Here is a 20,957-nt window from a genome sequence, read left to right on the forward strand (position 1 = left end):
ACTTGATCCCAACTAAGATATAATTAATGCTTTTTTTCAGGGAAGGGTTTCTTCTTAATAATCCAATTTAAGACTAAGTAACCATTTATTATAGCCCTTTACTTACAGACCCACTTAACTAATTCTAAACTAAGATATTACAATACTTAACAAAATCCTAGCAGCACAATGGGTTTATTACAAACAGATTGGAAAGGTAATATTTTTTGCCAACAATTAAAGTCCCAAGCAGCTTTATAGGTATCAGTGCAGAAATGGCATTCAGGTTATTACATGGGACCACTAATATGACTGTTTAGATGTCTTTGGAGTAGAAGGCCAATTTCTAGATAATAAACCCAAAACCCAAGTATGAGTAGCAGGGAAAAGAGTCAGAGATTCCCCCTTTTCCTTTATTACTCTTTAATATTTCAATGGAGTTATTCACTATATGTTTTGAAACCAAGGGATAAATCATAGTCCTACAGTTTGGAAATAATGAACATGGGAAATCCTAAATGAAAACCTGAATTAATAAGGTATTTTCAGTTGAAATATTATATAAATTTAATTTCAGACCAAATATCCGTCTCTCTAAGCCTACATTCCTTAGCACAAAACCTTTTAGAAGTAATAAAACAGTCTGGATAAAATTAACCATATTTCTCAGAAATTAAGGAATCCAGTAAAGAAGATGCACTATGATTTAGAGAAAGAAATTAGATTATATGGATAAGTGTTCCACTATGTATTCATTCTATGGAAAGGATCAGCTTTTATAGATTCTATATAACAATAATGGAGTTATATAAGACTGTTCAACCATCTACTTGACTATGTAATCACTTATAAAGTTGTATCTTTAAAACATGAACTCAATGCTCATTGATTTTCCTCTTTATGGCACTAAGCAGATTAACCTCGTACGGTTTTTCTGTTTATTCCCGTTGACATACATGTCAGTTTGGGTTCTCTATGCATTGTTGTATTGGTAATTGTACCTTTTGCTCTTCTCTATTCTTTGGGGGGTTTCAAACCCAGAGTTGAGCGCTGAGATATAATGAAATCACTCAGTTTGAAAATGCAATAAAACATATCAGACAATACGCTCACGTTGTACAGTGTTCCTCTGGCTACGCAGTGACAGCCTAACCAGGCAAGTTCAAATTCATTGCTCCAAAACTAACATTTGCCTTTAGAGCCACTGAAAGCACTCAACTCCTTTTCAGTTCCATACAATTCTTCCCTTTATCTGAATTAAATGCTTCATTCCTTTCCACTATAAGAGCCTTTGCCTTCAGGGTTCCTCCTGTTCTTCTATTCTTAGCAAGGTCTAAGCAGTAATGGCCTTAAAAAACTATTCCTTGATTTGGTTTTATTGTTCAAAATACTTTCTTATTTTCATTGACGAGATTTTAACAGTCGCTGAGGCAGCAACACAGGGTTGTACTGGGCTGCCGGGACACTGGGAAAAATCCTGGTGGGCCCCGGTGACCCAGACCCGAACCTTAATATTTCAATGGAGTTATTCACTATATGTTTTGAAACCAAGGGATAAATCATAGTCCTACAGTTGGGAAATAATGTACATGGGAAATCATAAAAGAAAACCTGAATTAATAAGGTGGGATGGTATTTTCAATTGAAATATTGTATAAATTCAACTTCAGCCCAAATATCCATCTCTCTAAGCCTACATTTCCTAGCACAAAACCTTTAGATGTAATAAAACAGTCAAGCCTGGATAAAATTAACCATATTTCTCAGAAATTAAGGAATCCAGTAAAGAAGACAAAAATGGTTTAATTACTTTAAAATGGAAATTGACAAGATTTTAACAGTTGTTGAGGCAGCAACACAGGGTCGGACTGGGCCGCCGGGACACCGGGAAAAATCCCGGTGGGCCCCAGCGGCCCAGACCCAACCCTTGCCAGCGCTCCCCCTGCCCAACCGTGCATCTACTTATATACCTGTGTCCGCTCTGCCCCATCTCTGGCATCGTGGAGGGGATGGTAGAACCCTGATGGGAGTAGAATGGGGGCACAGGTGGTGAGAGGCAGAAAGAGCTCAGCCTGAACCCACCTGTGACCCAAAAATAGTGTGCAAGTGTCGGCCTGACCTGCAGGTAAACTAAGTCAGGGCTCCTGATGAAACCTTAGCACCCATACCTGCACCTGTGGCTGTGATAGGGAAATTAGACTGTAAGCACCCTTGGGTTTGGGACTGATGAAGGACTGAATGCACTCATATGTTGGATCTATATAAATAAAACTAATAATCTTATAGCTGAATTAAAGTATATCTTTAACACTTTTTACCTTTCATTCATTTTTTTCAAACCTACCCCCTTTTTTGTGATTCAGGAGTTCATCTGTAGGTCCAATCAGGGTGCAGATCACAGACAAACCTATAATGGCAAAAAAGGAAACCCTGAAATAAAACCATTGATATCTAATATTGTGATTATAAAGCACTTGAGACTGCTCGTTGCCTTGTTTACATTGGGAACTGGAGAGCAGATGGTCGATATATTATTTACGCTCCCGTTACAGTTGTATGTTGCATAGCAATCTGTCGGCAATGGGTCCTATAGCACTAATAAAATCACTTGTGCCTTTAAGTAATGGAGGACGCCTTTAGATAATGTCAAAAACATCTGGAATAAGATAACCCAACATAATCCACTGTAACTGAATCTGGGGAAGAGGATCCAAGCAGTCATTATCCTTACAGTCTTTGACTATGAGCTGTTTGCTGGCCTGTAACGAAATCCTTGTTTGTGGGTGTTAAGGGGGTAGAAAATATCTAGACTGAAGAACTGACATTTATCACTTAGAGCCAAATGGAAACCCACAGAGATAGAGACTTTATTGAACCCAACAGGCAATTAAGTAATTTTCAATCACTATTCAACAGCTACAGATGAAGTCATGATATGGAAAGGGTAAGGCAAACAAGTCTACAGCCAAGTAAAAATATTCCAGCAGAGGATAGGGAACCGGGAGCTATTACTTTTTATGACTTGGATTAGGACTCACCATCTGTGATGCCCTGTTTGTTACTAATGTGGCTGTGCTATTAGTAAACTGACCTAATTCTTTCCTTTTATAGATCTGTGTAACCCCCTCAGCCCGTCACCTGGTTTGAATTCTCCCTGAACAATTACCTTGGCCTTTACTGGCTGCACAGAATGATTTTTGTCCGACCATGACCATATCTTCTGCCAACTATCCTTTTGGACTGTGCCTGTGTTGTCTCTTGTCTCTGTAACCCCCTATTTGGCTTTAAACAGAAGCCCAGACAAAGACCAGCTGGAAAGGCTATAGAGCATGGGGTACACTTGACTCTAACACACAGGATGGGCCTTTGCTATGTGGAAGGATCAAGGCGGAGGTAGTGCAACTACAACTCAAAAAATAAGAGAAATGAAGGACGCCAGAAGTTTCTTGCAGCAAACTCAAACAGAACTGGGTTAATTGTCCAAAACAAATGATCTACAACAGTGGTCTCCAACCTTTTTTGGACCATGGACCGGTTTCAAGCAAGACAATTTTTCTGAGGACCAGGGGTGGTGGGAATAGACCTGAGCTTGTTTCCCTTCAACTAGATGCATCCAGCCCACTCCCACCTAAGTAGTGACATCCCCTGATGCTTAATATGGAGCTTTAAGTACTTTAGCGCTTTTCGCAATCAGTAAAAAGCTTCCTGGGCTTCGCAAAGCAGTTGTCATGGAGTTGGGATCACAGGTAATTGGGACCTAGAGGTGGCCCAGTTTAGTACAGCCCACGGCCCGGCATTGGTCCCCGGCCCCGGTAGTTGGGGACCCCTGATCTACAAGGCTATGCAGTAATGCTCACAATGCATATGTAGAGCAATGGATTAACAGGTTAAATGCAGAGCAAGAAATATAAAGATGCACCACTATGGACAGTAGTTGAAGACTATGCCTGACACCCTCATCACTACTGCAGTCCAAACACTAAGGCAGCAGAGCTTGTTAAGGAGAATACTCCCAGCTATCTCTCCTAGTTGGAGCCAGAAAGCTGCCCTTGCTAACTAAAGCTGACTGTCTCATGTTTGTAGGCTTCTTTGCCTGCCTACATGTACTGCCATGCAGTTTCCTTGGGATTGTTGTTTCTATTGCTTTTCAGTGTTTATGTAAATGCTCAATAGGCTCAATTTCCCCATATATTATTTTTATTTATTATTAACATGTATTTATAAAGCACCAACATATCCCGCAGTGCTGTACAATAAGTGGGTTTCATACATTGGACATACAGAGTAACATATAAAGCAATCGATAACCGATACAAAAGGTGAAGAGGGCCCTGCCCAAAAGAGCTTACAATCTATCCATCCAAATCATTATAATTATATTAAGGTTTCTTGGCAGAAATTAGGCAACATGTTTATGTGCCAGCCTTGGGTACAAGTACAGAAAAATGAACCGGACCCACGTTTTCCTATAATAACACAGCTGCTCCGCAGCCCATAAGAAATTATACATAAGGCTGTAGAATCAAGCCCAGACTTCTACATAATAAACACTAAAAGAGAATTACAGAACTGTATACTTGTGCAATAAAAAAGGTATTATAGGAAAAATAAATTCTCAGGGGTCCCCAAAGGTGCTGTGCCAAGGTGCCAGTCAGTACTTGTGGCTTCCAAGTCACCTGTTTGTAGGGGTTCGGCTTTTACAATCACTAAATTAACTCAATTACCTTTTTTATGAATAAAAAACGAGCAAATCTACCCAGTTTATTTAGAAATATGGCATATGTAGTACAGAAACCTATAGGAGCCTTTAGATTTGCATTAGCAATGTGCAGGGGGGCCCTAAACCCATGGGACCTGAGAATTTACCTGCGGGTTGGGTGGGTTCAGGCCAACTAGAATTTGTGAAATGTGATCAGGTTCAGACTGAGCTCTCCCTTCTGCCCTCCCCACCCGCAACCTTACTGTGCCCGACTTTCATCTTTGCCATTCTCTATCGGGGTGGGCACGGGTCTATACTGTATATAGAGGGGGATTGACTGGTCACATTGGGCACAACCAAGTAGAGGTCGGGGCGGGTTGACTTTTTGTCGACCTGTCCATCACTAATTCCCACTAGTCCCTGTCACAGCAGAGCTTACAGTCTAAGGTTCATACATAGTGATGAGCGAATCTGTCCTGTTTTGCTAAAAATCTGCAAAATCCGCCTATGGCATGACATTTTAGATGCACGCAACTTTTTTTTACGCAACTTCCACTCTTTTTCTTTTTTTGGCACAACTGCGAGTTTTTTTATACGACCGGGACTTTTTTCTCACTCACCAATGGCAAACTGAGGAAATTCACAGTAAATCCGTGCCGGCGAAAAAATGTGCTCATCACTGTTCATATACGTTAAACCTGCCAAATATCAGATGAGCATTCTCTACTCTGTACTAAGCAAAGTAACTTAAGAGAAATGTTCTGTCAACGGTTGGGTTAATCTCATTACATCAGCAGTTTAAAAAATGGCAACATCTTGAAATCTAGAAAAAAGAAATATTAAACTTGAATTGTAAAATTGCTCAGAAAAGCATTCTAAGCACCAGAGCCCAATGAGCACGTGCAGTGCCACTGACACACAAAAGATGGCCTAACAAGATCCAAGCTGGGGCGTTACTGGGGGCAACTGTGAAGGCCTGGATTATAACTGTTATAGGACTGCTGAACCTCTTGGCTGGTAAAGTAAGGTCAGGATATCAACTACAGCATTTCTAGCCATATTATTTTTTTAGGCTTTACTTCTCCTTTAAACCTATTGTGTCAGGTACCACTAGTTATTTTACTTTTCCAAAACAAATGCACTTGACTGCGGACGTATTGTCCCATGGAAACTCTTCCCTATAGAAATAAGTGTTGCTATGGGGGGGACCGTATAACAATAGCAACAGATTTGGTACTTATGTGCAATAACTAGGGATGCACCCAGTCCTGGATTCGGTTCGGGATTTGGGCCGAATCCAGGCCTTTTTTGAAGGATTCGGATTCGGAAGAATCCGTCAGGTTGGGTTCGGGGGTTAGGCCGAACCCAAAATAGTAGGTTTGGTGCATCCCTAGAAATAACTCAGTCTAATCCATGGCTCTGTGTCTCGCAGCGCTGGAACGGGACGGATTTTATGTGCTGACTCTCGCAGCTCTGGGATTAATCGTTTCCGTAAACACGACACCGGTGACCTACAGCCCCAGTGCAGCGGATGTGAAGGAACTTTCCCTCTATCCAAAGTTTATTTCTAGTTGAATTCATCCGGGAGCGCGGTATAAAAGGCCTTGGCGCTGGGACCCCCGCCTGGTGCCAGCGCCCATATTAATTACTCAGCCAACGACGGGCAGAGCCGGGGGTACAGCGCTATAAGTGCCTTATTGCCTTTTGTGGAATCGGCCTCCATTCATTCGCACTGCACCCCGTGATGAGATGCAGCCGCCTGTCCGAGGGCTGTGCTCTATCATTTAAATTGGACGTGAAAAGGAAATACATAATGGAACATTTTAATTATGAATGCTCCTCCCGGCAGCCTCCCAGCAAAGGAACAAGCTCGCTGCACAGCAAGTGTATTATATGTGATACAGAGCCTCTCCGCTCCCTCCTTTATTCCAGCTTCATGCGCTTGTTTAAAGGAAACGATTTGGACTTGAGAAGTCAGACCTCTCTCTCACTCTGTATTTATATTATATGTATATACTTTCTACTAAATGTGCCCCTATCATAAACAAACAAGGATTAGGATTATATAGTCACAGAACCCCTCAGCGACTGCTAATATCCTTATCATTTACAATAGGGGGTACATTATCCCTTATAATACATGAGTGATACTCAGAGTTCCCTGTATAACTCAGCCTGCAGCCTTGTGCCTTTATATGGGCACAGAACCCCTCAGCGACTGCTAATATCCTTATCATTTACAGTAGGGGGTACACTATCCCTTATAATACATGAGTGATACTCAGAGTTCCCTGTATAACTCAGCCTGCAGCCTTGTGCCTTTATATGGGCACAGAACCCCTCAGTGACTGCTAATATCCTTATCATTTACAGTAGGGGGTACATTATCCCTTATAATACATGAGTGATACTCAGAGTTCCCTGTATAACTCAGCCTGCAGCCTTGTGCCTTTATATGGGCACAGAACCCCTCAGTGACTGCTAATATCCTTATCATTTACAGTAGGGGGTACATTATCCCTTATAATACATGAGTGATACTCAGAGTTCCCTGTATAACTCAGCCTGCAGCCTTGTGCCTTTATATGGGCACAGAACCCCCCAGTGACTGCTAATATCCTTATCATTTACAGTAGGGGGTACATTATCCCTTATAATACATGAGTGATACTCAGAGTTCCCTATATAACTCAGCCTGCAGCCTTGTGCCTTTATATGGGCACAGAACCCCTCAGTGACTGCTCATTTCCTTATCATTTACAGTAGGGGGTACATTATCCCTTATAATACATGAGTGATACTCAGAGTTCCCTATATAACTCAGCCTGCAGCCTTGTGCCTTTATATGGGCACAGAACCCCCCAGTGACTGCTAATATCCTTATCATTTACAGTAGGGGGTACATTATCCCTTATAATACATGAGTGATACTCAGAGTTCCCTATATAACTCAGCCTGCAGCCTTGTGCCTTTATATGGGCACAGAACCCCTCAGTGACTGCTAATATCCTTATCATTTACAGTAGGGGGTACATTATCCCTTATAATACATGAGTGATGTATTATAAGTCAGACTGCCCCCTGCAGGTGTTGGTGTGCCCTGCCTCTATTATTACACCCCTGGGGGGGCATTTGTATCACTGCAGTGAATAGATGTGCCGGCACCATGAGGGGACACTTCCCCTGTCAGGATTATGATTTACAGATAAATTCTGTATAGTGCCACAGACTCACCTAATAATACTGACAAACTGCAACTGGACATTTTCCCTACCAGCACCTTGGGGAATATTACGCTCTGCTCCGATGCATTTAGGTCAAAATTATCATGCAATAATTAATAGCAAATGATCGCCGGGGGAAAACAGCCGGTTTGCTCCACATGGCAGATTTACACCCCGAGCAAGAGAGTTCCACGCGCGGCAGCACAATTTGCTGCAAATCAGCAGGAGAAATTCTGTTTGGGAAGTCACTGTTACACGGCTTTTATTCAGGATTTGTAGCATTTTATTGTCAATTTAACCCGTTCGCTTTAATCTGCTCAAATAGCCATTGGCCTGCAATATTATTGGCCAGATTCAAACAGAAATTAACCTGGAGCTATCCACTTCCTTACTAGATAGATAGATAGATAGATAGATGACAGTCAGTTGATAGACAGATAAAGATAGATAGATAATAGAACAATAGAAATACAGATAGATGATATATAGATAAATTGGTAGATAGACAGATAGATACATAGATAGATAGACAGATAGATACATAGATAGATAGATAGATAGATAGATAGATAGATAGATGACAGTCAGTTGATAGACAGATAAAGAATTCCTCAAGCAGAAATTGAGGTTCATCTGCCATATAAGCTGGTGATACAGAGCTGATATAATTCTGATGCAGACTGCACTGCTTTCTGAGCTGCCATGTAACATCAATCTGAATTCATAGATGACAGTCAGTTGATAGACAGATAAAGATAGATAGATAATAGAACAATAGAAAAACAGATAGATAATATATAGATAAATTGGTAGATAGACAGATAGATACATAGATAGATAGAAAGATGACAGTCAGTTGATAGACAGATAAAGATAGATAGATAGATAGATAGATAGATAGATAGATAGATAGATAGATAGATGATAGATATAGATAGATAGATAGATAGATAGATAATAGAACAATAGAAAGACAGATAGATAATACATAGATAAATGGGTAGACAGACAGATAGATACATAGATAGATAGATAGATAGATGACAGTCAGTTGATAGACAGATAAAGATGATAGATAGATAGATAGATAGATAATAGATAGATAGATAATAGATAGATAGATAGATAGATAATAGAACAATAGAAAGACAGATAGATAATATATAGATAAATGGGTGGATAGACAAATAGATAGATAATAGATAAATAGATAGGTAGAGAGATAGATGATAGATAGATAGATAGATAGATAGATGATAGATAAATAGATGACAGTCACTTGATAGATAAATATAGATAGATGGATAGATAGATAATAGATAAATAGACAGTAAGAGAGATACATGATAGATAGATAGATAAATAGATAGATGATAGATAAATAGATGACAGTCAGTTAATAGACAGACAGATGATATATAGATAGATAGATAATAGATAAAAGTAGGATGTCAGTCTCCGAGGTGGGCCATACCGGCTCGACACCCTAGGCAATCCAGCCAGCCACCTCGCCCCCCCCCCACTTCCCTTCTGCCTACCATCTGCCTACCCCTAGTTCCAGCCCTGCTCATTCTGGCGCCCCTCCAGTATAACACCCCTTGTGGCGGCACAGGCCAAACACCCTAAAAACTGGATCCGCACATTGTTGTGTGCCTGAGTGGGGCATGATGGCTCTAGACCAAACATCATTATTACATTAGTGAAATGTGCCAGTGGCACTGTACATGCTCAGTGGGCTCTGGGCTGCTACTGATTAGCTTGGGGGGGGGGGGGGGGAATTCCTCAAGCAGAAATTGAGGTTCATCTGCCATATAAGCTGATGATACAGAGCTGATATAATTCTGATGCAGACTGCGCTGCTTTCTGAGCTGCCATGTAACATCAATCTGAATTCATTACTAATCAGCCTTGCATTTTAATTGTTATATTGTCTATATACTGTATATTGTGAGCAGGTACCTAAGCTCAGGTAAGTGACAGTAGCCCAGAGCAGTAATAATTTACTTTTTTTGGTTTCATGCTCATTCTGACCTATTTCACCTGCATGGGTTTGCAGATATATAATAATATCATATATATAGCAATCTGATAAATGTAACATTTGCTTCCTTTTTAGGGGAGCCCATGCATTAATGATAATATTTCTGTATTTACTGTAGCCCCCCAGGATTAGAGTGTGAGCTGAGCGAGGAGTCATTCCTCACCTTTAATGGAGCTGGGCAGGGCTGGGGTAGTATATTTGGCTGGGGGGGGGGGGGGGTATCAGGCTCCAGTATTACACATGGTATTACACAAAGATCATTTTGAATAAGTAGAGGTGACCAGAGCTCATCCCTGTGTGACATTTATAACTAATGACTCTATTCTGGTTACATTCTGTGATTCTCTGCCCCCTAATATGGGGATCCCTGCAGTCTGTGTGAGTCTGACTCTAATACAGGTGAGCCCTTCTGCCCCTCTTGGTTGGGTCGGCTTATGGGGTAATATCCATTAAAATAGTAACTGTCATGGCTGGGACTGGGGTTAGGCAGGGGAGACACAGTTGCCCAGATTAACAGTCACATGATAATAGGGGCAAGTGATGAGTGAATCTGTCCCAGTTCGCTTCAGCAAAAAAGCGTCTATTTACTGGGGATGCACTGTTTTTGGATTCGGCTGAACCCCAAGATGGAAAAGGTCGGATCTTGCCTGAATCCCAAACGGAATCCTGGATTCAGTGCATCCCTAGTATTTACTGTGTCCCCAAATGCAAGTAGTAGAGCTCTAGGAGCACAGAGGCACCCATTAGTGTCTGGGCTCAGCACCTAGAGGTGGGTGGGCAGGGGGTAAGCACTGGGCTCTATTGCGGCACTGGATTCCCTGTACTATGATGTAATGCACAGTGATGTAACTAGGGTGCGCCGGGATCCCCCGCAAAAATATCTTTAAAGGGGCTCAGCACACAACTATCCCTACTCTGGCCCACAATCTCACCATTTCAGTAGCTATCTGGTTGCTAGGGTTTTATATACATTAGCAACCAGGTAGTAGTTTGAATGAGATTGGAATATGAATAGGAAAGGGCCAGAATAAAAAAGAAAAATAAAATAATAAAAAGTAACAAAAACAATAAAATTGTAGCCTCACAGAGCAAGGGTTTTTTGGCTGCCGGGGTCAGTGCCCCCCATTTGGAACCTGTAAAGAGTCTAGAGAAAAAGGCATATAATTTAAAGGGGAAGTTCACCTTTGAGTTAACTTTTAGTATGATGTAGTTAGTTATTTCACTCTTTCTTCAGCAGCTCTCCTGTTTGGTGGTTCAGCAGCTATCTGGTTGCTGGGGTCCAAAGTACCTTAGTAACCTATGAGTGGATTGAATGAGAGACTGATATATGAATAGAAGAGGAACTTAACAGAAAAATAAGTTATAAAAAGGAACAATAATAATAAAACTGGAGCCTCACAGAGCAATTGGTTGCCGGGGTCAGTGACCCTATTTGAAAACTGCAAACGAAGAAGGCAAATAATTAAAAAACCAACTAAAAAGTTGCTTAAAATTAGCTCTAAAAAGTGAAGACCATTTACAAAGTTGCGGGGAATAGGACATTCTATATCTAAAATTATACTAACATTAAGTTGACGTTAAACAGCCCCTTTCACTGTGCCCAGTACTGTATGTCAGTAAACACTGAAACTGTGGAACAGGGAGAACAAGAACTGAAATAAAAAAAAAAATTGAAAAACATTAAAAAACACAAATTCATTCCAAAAAAAAGAGAAATATTTAAACACAGACACATCATAAATCCACTGTTTCATTTAGGGTTGCCACCTCTCCTGCCCAGGAACTCTGAGCAGGGAGCCGGGGCGTGATGTCACGGGGGTGGGGTGTGACATCACAGGGGCGGTCTGTGGTGATGTTGTGGGGGCGGGTCTATGATGTGGCGATTGGCCAATCTTCAAGAAACCTTGGCGGTTTTCCAAATTAGTAAAACCCAGCTGGTAGTTTTGACCCGGACAGTCCTACCGAAAACTGGGCTGTCCAAACTGGACCAGTGGCAACCCTAGTTTCATTCCATTTTGTTTCAGATTTTTAAGCATTTTTGCCCGATACTGTATATACTGTAATCTTATCTATATATCTCCTTGTAGACTGTAAGCTCTTTTGGGCAGGGCTCTCTTCACCTCTTGTATCGGTTATTGGTTGCTTTATATGTTACTCCTTGTAGATTGTAAGCTCTTTTGGGCAGGGCTCTCTTCACCTCTTGTATCGGTTATTGGTTGCTTTATATGTTACTCCTTGTAGAGTGTAAGCTCTTTTGGGCAGGGCTCCCTTCCCCTCCTGTATCGGTTACTGATTGCTTTATATGTTACTCCTTGTAGAGTGTAAGCTCTTTTGGGCAGGGCTCCCTTCCCCTCCTGTATCGGTTACTGATTGCTTTATATGTTACTCCTTGTAGATTGTAAGCTCTTTTGGGCAGGGCTCCCTTCCCCTCTTGTATCGGTTACTGATTGCTTTATATGTTACTCCTTGTAGATTGTAAGCTCTTTTGGGCAGGGCTCTCTTCCCCTCTTGTATCGGTTACTGATTGCTTTATATGTTACTCCTTGTAGATTGTAAGCTCTTTTGGGCAGGGCTCCCTTCCCCTCTTGTATCGGTTATTGATTGCTTTATATGTTACTCCTTGTAGATTGTAAGCTCTTTTGGGCAGGGCTCTCTTCACCTCTTGTATCGGTTATTGATTGCTTTATATGTTACTCTGTATGCCCAATGTATGTAACCCACTTATTGTACAGCGCTGCAGGATATGTTGGTGCTTTATAAATACATGCTAATAATAATAATAAATTTGTAGAGTGTAAGCTCTTTTGGGCAGGGCTCTCTCCACCTCTTGTATCAATTACTGATTGCTTTATATGTTACTCTGTATGCCCAATGTATGTAACCCACTTATTGTACAGCGCTGCGGGATATGTTGGCGCTTTATAAATAAATGTTAATAATAATAATATTCTATATTTCCCAACGCTCAGCAGCCTGTGCCCCCGTAGACGGGTGCCAGGCTGAGGGTGCCAGTCAGTGCCAGCATTAACCCCAGCACAATGGCAGGGGCAGCAATGTAATGTTCTGACCCGGTGACACAGACTCCTATCCAGCAGCTTTTCACCTTCATCAGCATCTCCCAAACCGGCGCCCATTATGGCTTCATTGTGCCTGGGAGAGGGGGCATCGGCTACTGAGTCACAGACTGGCACAGAAAGGTCCTGTCAGACCGGGGCACTCAAATAACAGGTTTTTGGCTGACACGCTGCTAATGAACAGTTTCTGAGCCGGAGACATAATTATATCTCTGCATTTGGATAGAAGAGTTTGGCTTTTTACTTTGAACCCATGACTCAAATGTTATTCCCCAAAGCACCTGCCGAGCTGATAGTTCCGCGACTCACAGGGGCGACTCCTGTCGACTGGATGTCTAATTGCCATAATCAGCCGCAAATGGCACATTTATCATCTTTTAAGCCCTCTGACTCATTCGTATCTAACGGCCCAAATGATTGGTCGCTGCGTGAGCGTTTCTCTCTAAGGCGAGATGGAGAGGCTGAAATGCAAATTGTGCCTAATTTTAGCCACATGTTGTAGTCTGAGTGTTATACACATTCCTATGGCTGCGATGTCTAATGGGCCAACCAGCATACGGTGTTAAATAACCCAAAATAATGGGCTGCTATGGGCTATTTAATTCCGCTGTCATTATAAAAGGACAAGGAATGGGTTTGCAGGTGTATCATTAACTGGTAAACTAGGGGGAATAAATGAGCACAGAGCAGACAGATGACAAATATCTCTTTATCTATAAAATAAGGTAAAAATAACAGAGATCTGAACTTAAGACCAAGTACGAGTTCCGATAAACTCCTTAAGTTTAAAGAACAGCTTCTTTTTTAATTCTAGTAGACAGTAAAGATGGCCATACACTGTGCAGAGATTGTCATTGGTCTCTCTATACAGGTATGGACTCCTTTATCCAGAAAGTTCCGAATTACGGAAAGGCCATCTCCCATAGACTCCATTATAAGCAAATAATTCAAATTTTAAAAATGATTTCCTTTTTCTCTGTAATAATAAAACAGTACCTGTACTTGATCCCAACTAAGATATAATTACCCCTTATTGGGGCAGAACAGCCCTATTGGGTTTATTTAATGGTTAAATGATTCCCTTTTCTCTGTAATAATAAAACAGTACCTGTACTTGATCCCAACTAAGATATAATTACCCCTTATTGGGGGCAGAACAGCCCTATTGGGTTTATTTAATGGTTAAATGATTCCCTTTTCTCTGTAATAATAAAACAGTACCTGTACTTGATCCCAACTAAGATATAATTACCCCTTATTGGGGGCAGAACAGCCCTGTTGGGTTTATTTAATGTTTAAATGATTTTTAGCAGACTTAAGTTATGGAGATCCAAATTACGGAAAGACTCCTTATCCGGAAAATCCCAGGTCCAGAGCATTCTGGGTAACAGGTCTCATACCTGTACTAGCAACGCACCGCCCCCCCCCGGCCCCCTCTGAAGCAAAAAACCTAAGCACGGAAGCTCCTCCATGTTGGGTCCTTATGGGATAGACAATTGGATTCCCAGTACTGGTACATTGGCAGGCAAGTCTGACCCCGTATCCTCCCATAGGAACAAAACAGCATCTTGCACAAAGCATGGAGCGTATGGGGAGGTGGATGAGAAGGTAAAATGATGGTAAAGAGCATGTTCCTAGGAAAGAGACCTCTAACTGCCTCACAGATTTGGGTGGGTCTGGCAGGGGTATCAGCCATGTGTACACCCCCTTTTTCATTATTAGTTTAATTAATTTTATTACATGTTTTATACATGTTCCTGCATGTGAGTAGGTGGCCCTTCTGTTATCACCGACCTACTGTCATGTCTCCAGTAGTGTCCCGCACCCAACTCGAACCCCCCCCTGACCCGCGGGTATTGGGCCGGCCCACACATCACTAGTCTCCAGCATAAGCTTCCATCATCTTGCCATTTCTTGTTACTCATTGGCAGTGAACTCCCTCTGCTGGCTGATTACTGTATATGCAGGAAACCATTTTGCAGTGTAATCTTTCAACCTTTGGAACCACCTACTTCTAACATGTGACCTATTACAGTGCATTGTGGGAGTCCAGACATTTTGTAGCCCATGCTGTGAAAGAAGCATACCATTATCCATCTTCTTCCCCATGGTAACATCGCTGGTAAGCATATGGGAATAACCTGCACTAAGGTACCACTAAAGCCGCCAGCACCTCAGCAACACCTCATCCACACAGTTACATATCATTTGTGCCAGCAGTGAAGCGTTTATATTGCAGCTGTTTTTCTGTGTTACAGGTATGGGACCTGTTATCCAGAATGCTTAGGACCTGAGGTTTTCCAGATAAGGGATCTTTCCGTAATTTGGATCTCCATACCTTAAGTCTGCTGAAAATCATTTAAATATTAAATAAACCCAATAGGGCTGTTCTGCCCCCAATAAGGGGTAATTATATCTTAGTTGGGATCAAGTACAGGTACTGTTTTATTATTACAGAGAAAAGGGAATCATTTAACCATGAAATAAACCCAATAGGGCTGTTCTGCCCCCAATAAGGGGTAATTATATCTTAGTTGGGATCAAGTACAGGTACTGTTTTATTATTACAGAGAAAAGGGAATCATTTAACCATTAAATAAACCCAATAGGGCTGTTCTGCCCCAATAAGGGGTAATTATATCTTAGTTGGGATCAAGTACAGGTACTGTTTTATTATTACAGAGAAAAGGGAATCATTTAACCATGAAATAAACCCAATAGGGCTGTTCTGCCCCAATAAGGGGTAATTATATCTTAGTTGGGATCAAGTACAGGTACTGTTTTATTATTACAGAGAAAGGGAATCATTTAACCATGAAATAAACCCAATAGGGCTCTTCTGCCCCCAATAAGGGGTAATTATATCTTAGTTGGGATCAAGTACAGGTACTGTTTTATTATTACAGAGAAAAGGGAATCATTTAACCATTAAATAAACCCAATAGGACTGTTCTGCCCCAATAAGGGGTAATTATATCTTAGTTGGGATCAAGTACAGGTACTGTTTTATTATTACAGAGAAAAGGGAATCATTTAACCATGAAATAAACCCAATAGGGCTGTTCTGCCCCAATAAGGGGTAATTATATCTTAGTTGGGATCAAGTACAGGTACTGTTTTATTATTACAGAGAAAAGGGAATCATTTAACCATGAAATAAACCCAATAGGGCTGTTCTGCCCCAATAAGGGGTAATTATATCTTAGTTGGGATCAAGTACAGGTACTGTTTTATTATTACAGAGAAAAGGGAATCATTTAACCATTAAATAAACCCAATAGGACTGTTCTGCCCCCAATAAGGGGTAATTATATCTTAGTTGGGATCAAGTACAGGTACTGTTTTATTATTACAGAGAAAAGGGAATCATTTAACCATTAAATAAACCCAATAGGACTGTTCTGCCCCAATAAGGGGTAATTAAAATTATTTGCTTATAATGGAGTCTATGGGAGATACCCATTCCATTATTAGGAACTTTCTGGATAACGGTTTTCCGGATAAGTGATCCCATACCTGTACTATAATTTGCAATATACTCATTATATTTTATTTCATTTTTATTACAGTTTCACCCAAGGGCCACTTCAACCCACCATCATTAACTATGAAGACCCAAGTAGTTGAGGACCCAAGGAAAAGAAAATGCACTTTGCATGAATGGTAACACTCCTGATCTACCCTGCCCCTATTATTGTGCCAATATATCATGGTTTGCCCTAACCCAATCGATCATCATCCATAATCCTGGTCCTTTCCCAAGTGGCAAATTGCTCCTTTTAGGGCAACCCTCTGCCAGGGGGATCCTGACCCTTGTACCAATAATCAAGTGGTGGCCCACTATCTGTTAAAAAGTCAAACCAACTAGCTTTTTCGAATGTTTCAGTCTACAGGATAAACACACAGCAGCCTAACCCAAGTGCTTCCCATAAAATAACAATAAAGAGACTGAATTTGTATAAACGTTTTATTGATAAATGTTAAGAAAACCTTAGAAACACTCACGTGGGGGTTCAAGCAAGATGGCTTGCATTTAAGCACCCCACAAATACATGAAAACATATTTATGTTGACATAAACATAATATAAACAGGAACATAATTGACAGGGAAAGGTTCCCACATCGACAGACTAAACCTGTCAGATAACATGTGTAATGTAATTAGGAGACGTCCCCCATAGGCTTGTGTTTGTTGGGAATTCAGACATGTAATCACGGCTTCTCAGAACACAAGAACGTAATTGTCAGGGAGTGAGATAATGTGAATGTGGGGTTTTGTAAGAAAATGTTCAAAGCAGCCAAATATAAACCAGTAACACAACTTAAACAGATAACACAGTAACATCTTCCATAATCCTGTTGGAAAACCCTGTATTCCCAGCACCTTCTTGTACCTATATAATCTATTAGCCAGTACCACTGATTCTGGGAGGAAATCCCACAACTAGCATAGCATATGCTAATTTGTCCGAATCCCTTGGGATGGATTTGGGGGTCTGGCCGAACCCAAAAAACTGGGTTTGGTGCATCCCTAATAAAAATATATGGCATAAACAAGCTCATATGTAAAACTCTGCTTGATCTAAATAAACAATTTTTATAAAAATATACTATACAAGATAGCAGCTCCCAGTAGGTATCAGAATAGAACTCAATAGTAAGAAATCCAAGTCCGGCTTGGGACTCCTCCAGTTACATGGGAGTAGGAGAAACAATAGGTTAGCTGAAAGCAGTTCTAATGTGTAGCGCTGGCTCCTTCTGAAAGCTCAGACTCAGGCACACTTTACTGCTGCGCTGCAAGTTGGAGTGATATCCCTCCCCCCTAACCCCCCAGCAGCCGATCAGCACAACAATGGGAAGGGAGCAAGATAGCAGCTCCCAGTAGGTATCAGAATAGCACTCAATAGTAAGAAATCCAAGTCCGGCTTGGGACTCCTCCAGTTACATGGGAGTAGGAGAAACAATAGGTTAGCTGAAAGCAGTTCTAATGTGTAGCGCTGGCTCCTTCTCAAAGCTCAGAATGGAAGAGTCAATTATTTGCAATTTGAACAGTGTAATATTGCAATAAAAACTATACTATACAAATCCTGACAGAATCTCTTTAAGGCTAGGGTGTGAGGTATCTATTGTTCGAGAATGAATGGCAAAAATATTGGGATGGCAAATTTCCCTAGGGGTGCCATGTTCAGTAATAGTTGTCCTTGTGTGATTCTTGTATGAAAGCCACAATTTTTATACAATTCCCATTGGCAAACCCCAAGGGTAATCTGATGGCCCACAGCAACACACCCTAAATCCCTACATGTGCCTCTGGTTTAGAATCCCCAACTCAAGGATTGGATGCTAAATGAGATGGGATTATTTCTGACCCCCAAACCACAATTTTTTACCAGTGATAAAGTTGAGTGTTTTTTATTGATTTACTTACAGTCCCCCTTGGATCTGTTTTCATCTGGAATAGATTGGGCAACACAGATACAGTCCCCTATAATAATATAAATCATTATATTTCCATTGCATGCAGGGAATTCAGTATTTATTATTTGCAGGTTTGGACGGACTGAAGACCTTTCCTTCCCTTGACGTATAAAATACAGACTGTCAGCTCTGATGTCCCACCTCTGGCCCGTCTCAGCTTGAAAAGGTCAGAAAAGGTTTGTCCGTGTGGAGGGAAAGTTCATGTTCAGACTGCTGTTCTGCGGCAGAGGAACATGTTCACTAAAGCATTAACATGAAAAACACAGCTCCTATAAAGAGGCGTATTTGTCATTTTATGAATTCCAGATCAAATATTTAATTATAACGGGTCACTGTGTTCCCATCTAGAGCATTTTGGCTCATATGGTTTATAGATAATTTCCTGTTTTTTATATGTTTGTTGCAATGAAATAGAGAAAAACTGTTTATATTGTATTTAATGTTTAGCCCCCTAGGTTCCGCTACAGATGGCAAGTTTAACCATTACATTTTATTCACAAACCTGGTATAGAAAATGAAATTGTATTCTCTATTTAAAACCAATATTTAGTAAAACTGACGGAAAGCTGGACCCTAGGAAAAACAAGTTAATCAGTTATATGGGATCTGGAGGTTGGGCAGAGGCAAGAGACTACCCCTCTGGTAAGGGGGTTACTGAAAAGGTTTCCCCTTTGAGCTAGGGAAGCACCTAGGGTTGCCACCTATGCCGGCATTTGTCGTCAGGCAGGGGGCAGTGACATCACGGGGGCGGGGAAGAGGCAGGTCCGCAACATCACAGGGCGGGTTAAAAGGCGGGGCCACAATGTAGCTGGCCAATCGCTGTGTCAATTTCAGTGAATCCTGCCTTCCTAACTTGGAAAACCCGGCAGCAGGTTTAGACCTGGACATCCCTTTCTGAAAACCAGGCTGTCTGGGTCAAAACCGGACAGGTGGCAACCCTAGATGCACCGAATCCACTATTTTGGGATTGAGCTGAACCCTGAATCCTTCATGAAAGATTGGGCTGAATACCAAACTGAATCCTAATGTGCAAATGCCAATAAGGCCACTGAAGAACCCTTAAAGAGAACTGCGGTGAAAATGTTTCAACTTCCTTGTTTATGTGACAAAAAATTCATGCTATTTTAAAGATTTGGCTTTGCCAGGCAAATGGGCAAATCTGAATCCTGCTGAATAATCCCGGGTCTTGGCCAAATCCCAAAGCGAATCCTGGATTTGTTGTAATCCCTACTCCTAACAGTATTCTAATAGAGGACAGAAGTCATTTAATGCCAAGCAAATTCCAGTAGAAGGAGTGACAGAAAGCAGGCCGAATGAGCGATAATAAGGGAATAACAGGGAGTGTAGTCTTAGCAGTAAAAGTGTGGTTAGACTCCTCAAAAATTGTAACCATGACTTCCAGATCACTGGCCAAATCAGCCAAAAGAGGGCAGTGCCGCCAGGCCCAAGGTAGAAAAAGCCCAAGCCCTGTTCTCCAGATTTACAGGCTACTGGTCACAGGGAGGGAAGAATCATACATTATATTATCCTTTGGGTCACTGGTTTCTGTAGATCAATGGTACAAAGGCTGAACGTATCCAGTCAAGGGGCAGAATGGTCTGAGTGAGTTGATGATCCACATCAACGAGAGGAGAAGCTTCTTGAACATGGATGGGATGCAGCAGTTGGCCTGTCCTATCTTTTCCCCCAAGGGCCATACATTTATGTGTGATGAATCTCCACTCTAGTAAGACTCTCAAAGTGTAAGAAGTTTCCCTATACAAATTGTAATGCAACACCATCCGGAACAACAGGTCTGTCAACCACTTATTGATCTTATACCAGAAATTGTAATATTGCTTGAAATCCACTGGTTTCTTTATCGAGGCACAAGCACATTGTCTTGAGTGATTTCCTGCAACCTTTGGTGCCTAAACACCCTCAGCTTCCCTCCATTGCTTACTATGAGCAGCGAATCCACTATTTTTCGGTTCAGGAACTAAAATGTTCTGAAAGCTTGCTATGATTATCTTAGTTAGCCAATAAAGGTATCACCTTTATACCAACCCTTATACAAAGGGTTACCCTGTGAACATTTCGGTTCAGTCAAACCCCGAATCCTTCGTAAAAGATTTAGCTGCATTCCGAACTGAACCTGAATCCTAATATGCATATTCAAATCAGGCAACTGAAGGGTTAAATAAAAAAATGTTTAACTTCCATGTTCACGTGACCAAAAGTCACATGATTTTAATGATACGGATTGGGTTCAGCCAGGAACTTGGGTTTGGCCGGATCCAAATCCTGCCAAAAAATCTTGCCCTAATCCTGAACCGAATGCTGGATTCAGTGCATCCCAAGAGCAAATCCACCGAGCACTTATCATAGACTCTCATGCATTCATAAATCCCTTTGAAGAAATGCTGCAAGGAGAAAGCAGCTGTTAAGATGGTTTCCTTGGGTTTCAGCCACCAAAGTCCAT

The 20,957-nt window shown here is 41.3% G+C and overlaps 1 long non-coding RNA gene across 1 annotated transcript; it reads left to right on the top strand.

The window, feature by feature from the left end:
• Nucleotides 1-15,059: 15,059 nt before the first annotated feature.
• On the top strand, nt 15,060-18,787 carry LOC116410837. Its single transcript, XR_004222665.1, has 3 exons — nt 15,060-15,139; nt 16,587-16,680; nt 18,568-18,787. It is a non-coding gene; the product is annotated as an uncharacterized LOC116410837 (long non-coding RNA).
• The last annotated feature ends 2,170 nt before the right edge of the window (nt 18,788-20,957 follow it).

The sequence above is a fragment of the Xenopus tropicalis genome, chromosome 5 (assembly GCF_000004195.4).
Source record: "Xenopus tropicalis strain Nigerian chromosome 5, UCB_Xtro_10.0, whole genome shotgun sequence".
In the NCBI taxonomy this organism is placed as follows: Eukaryota; Metazoa; Chordata; class Amphibia; order Anura; family Pipidae; genus Xenopus; species Xenopus tropicalis.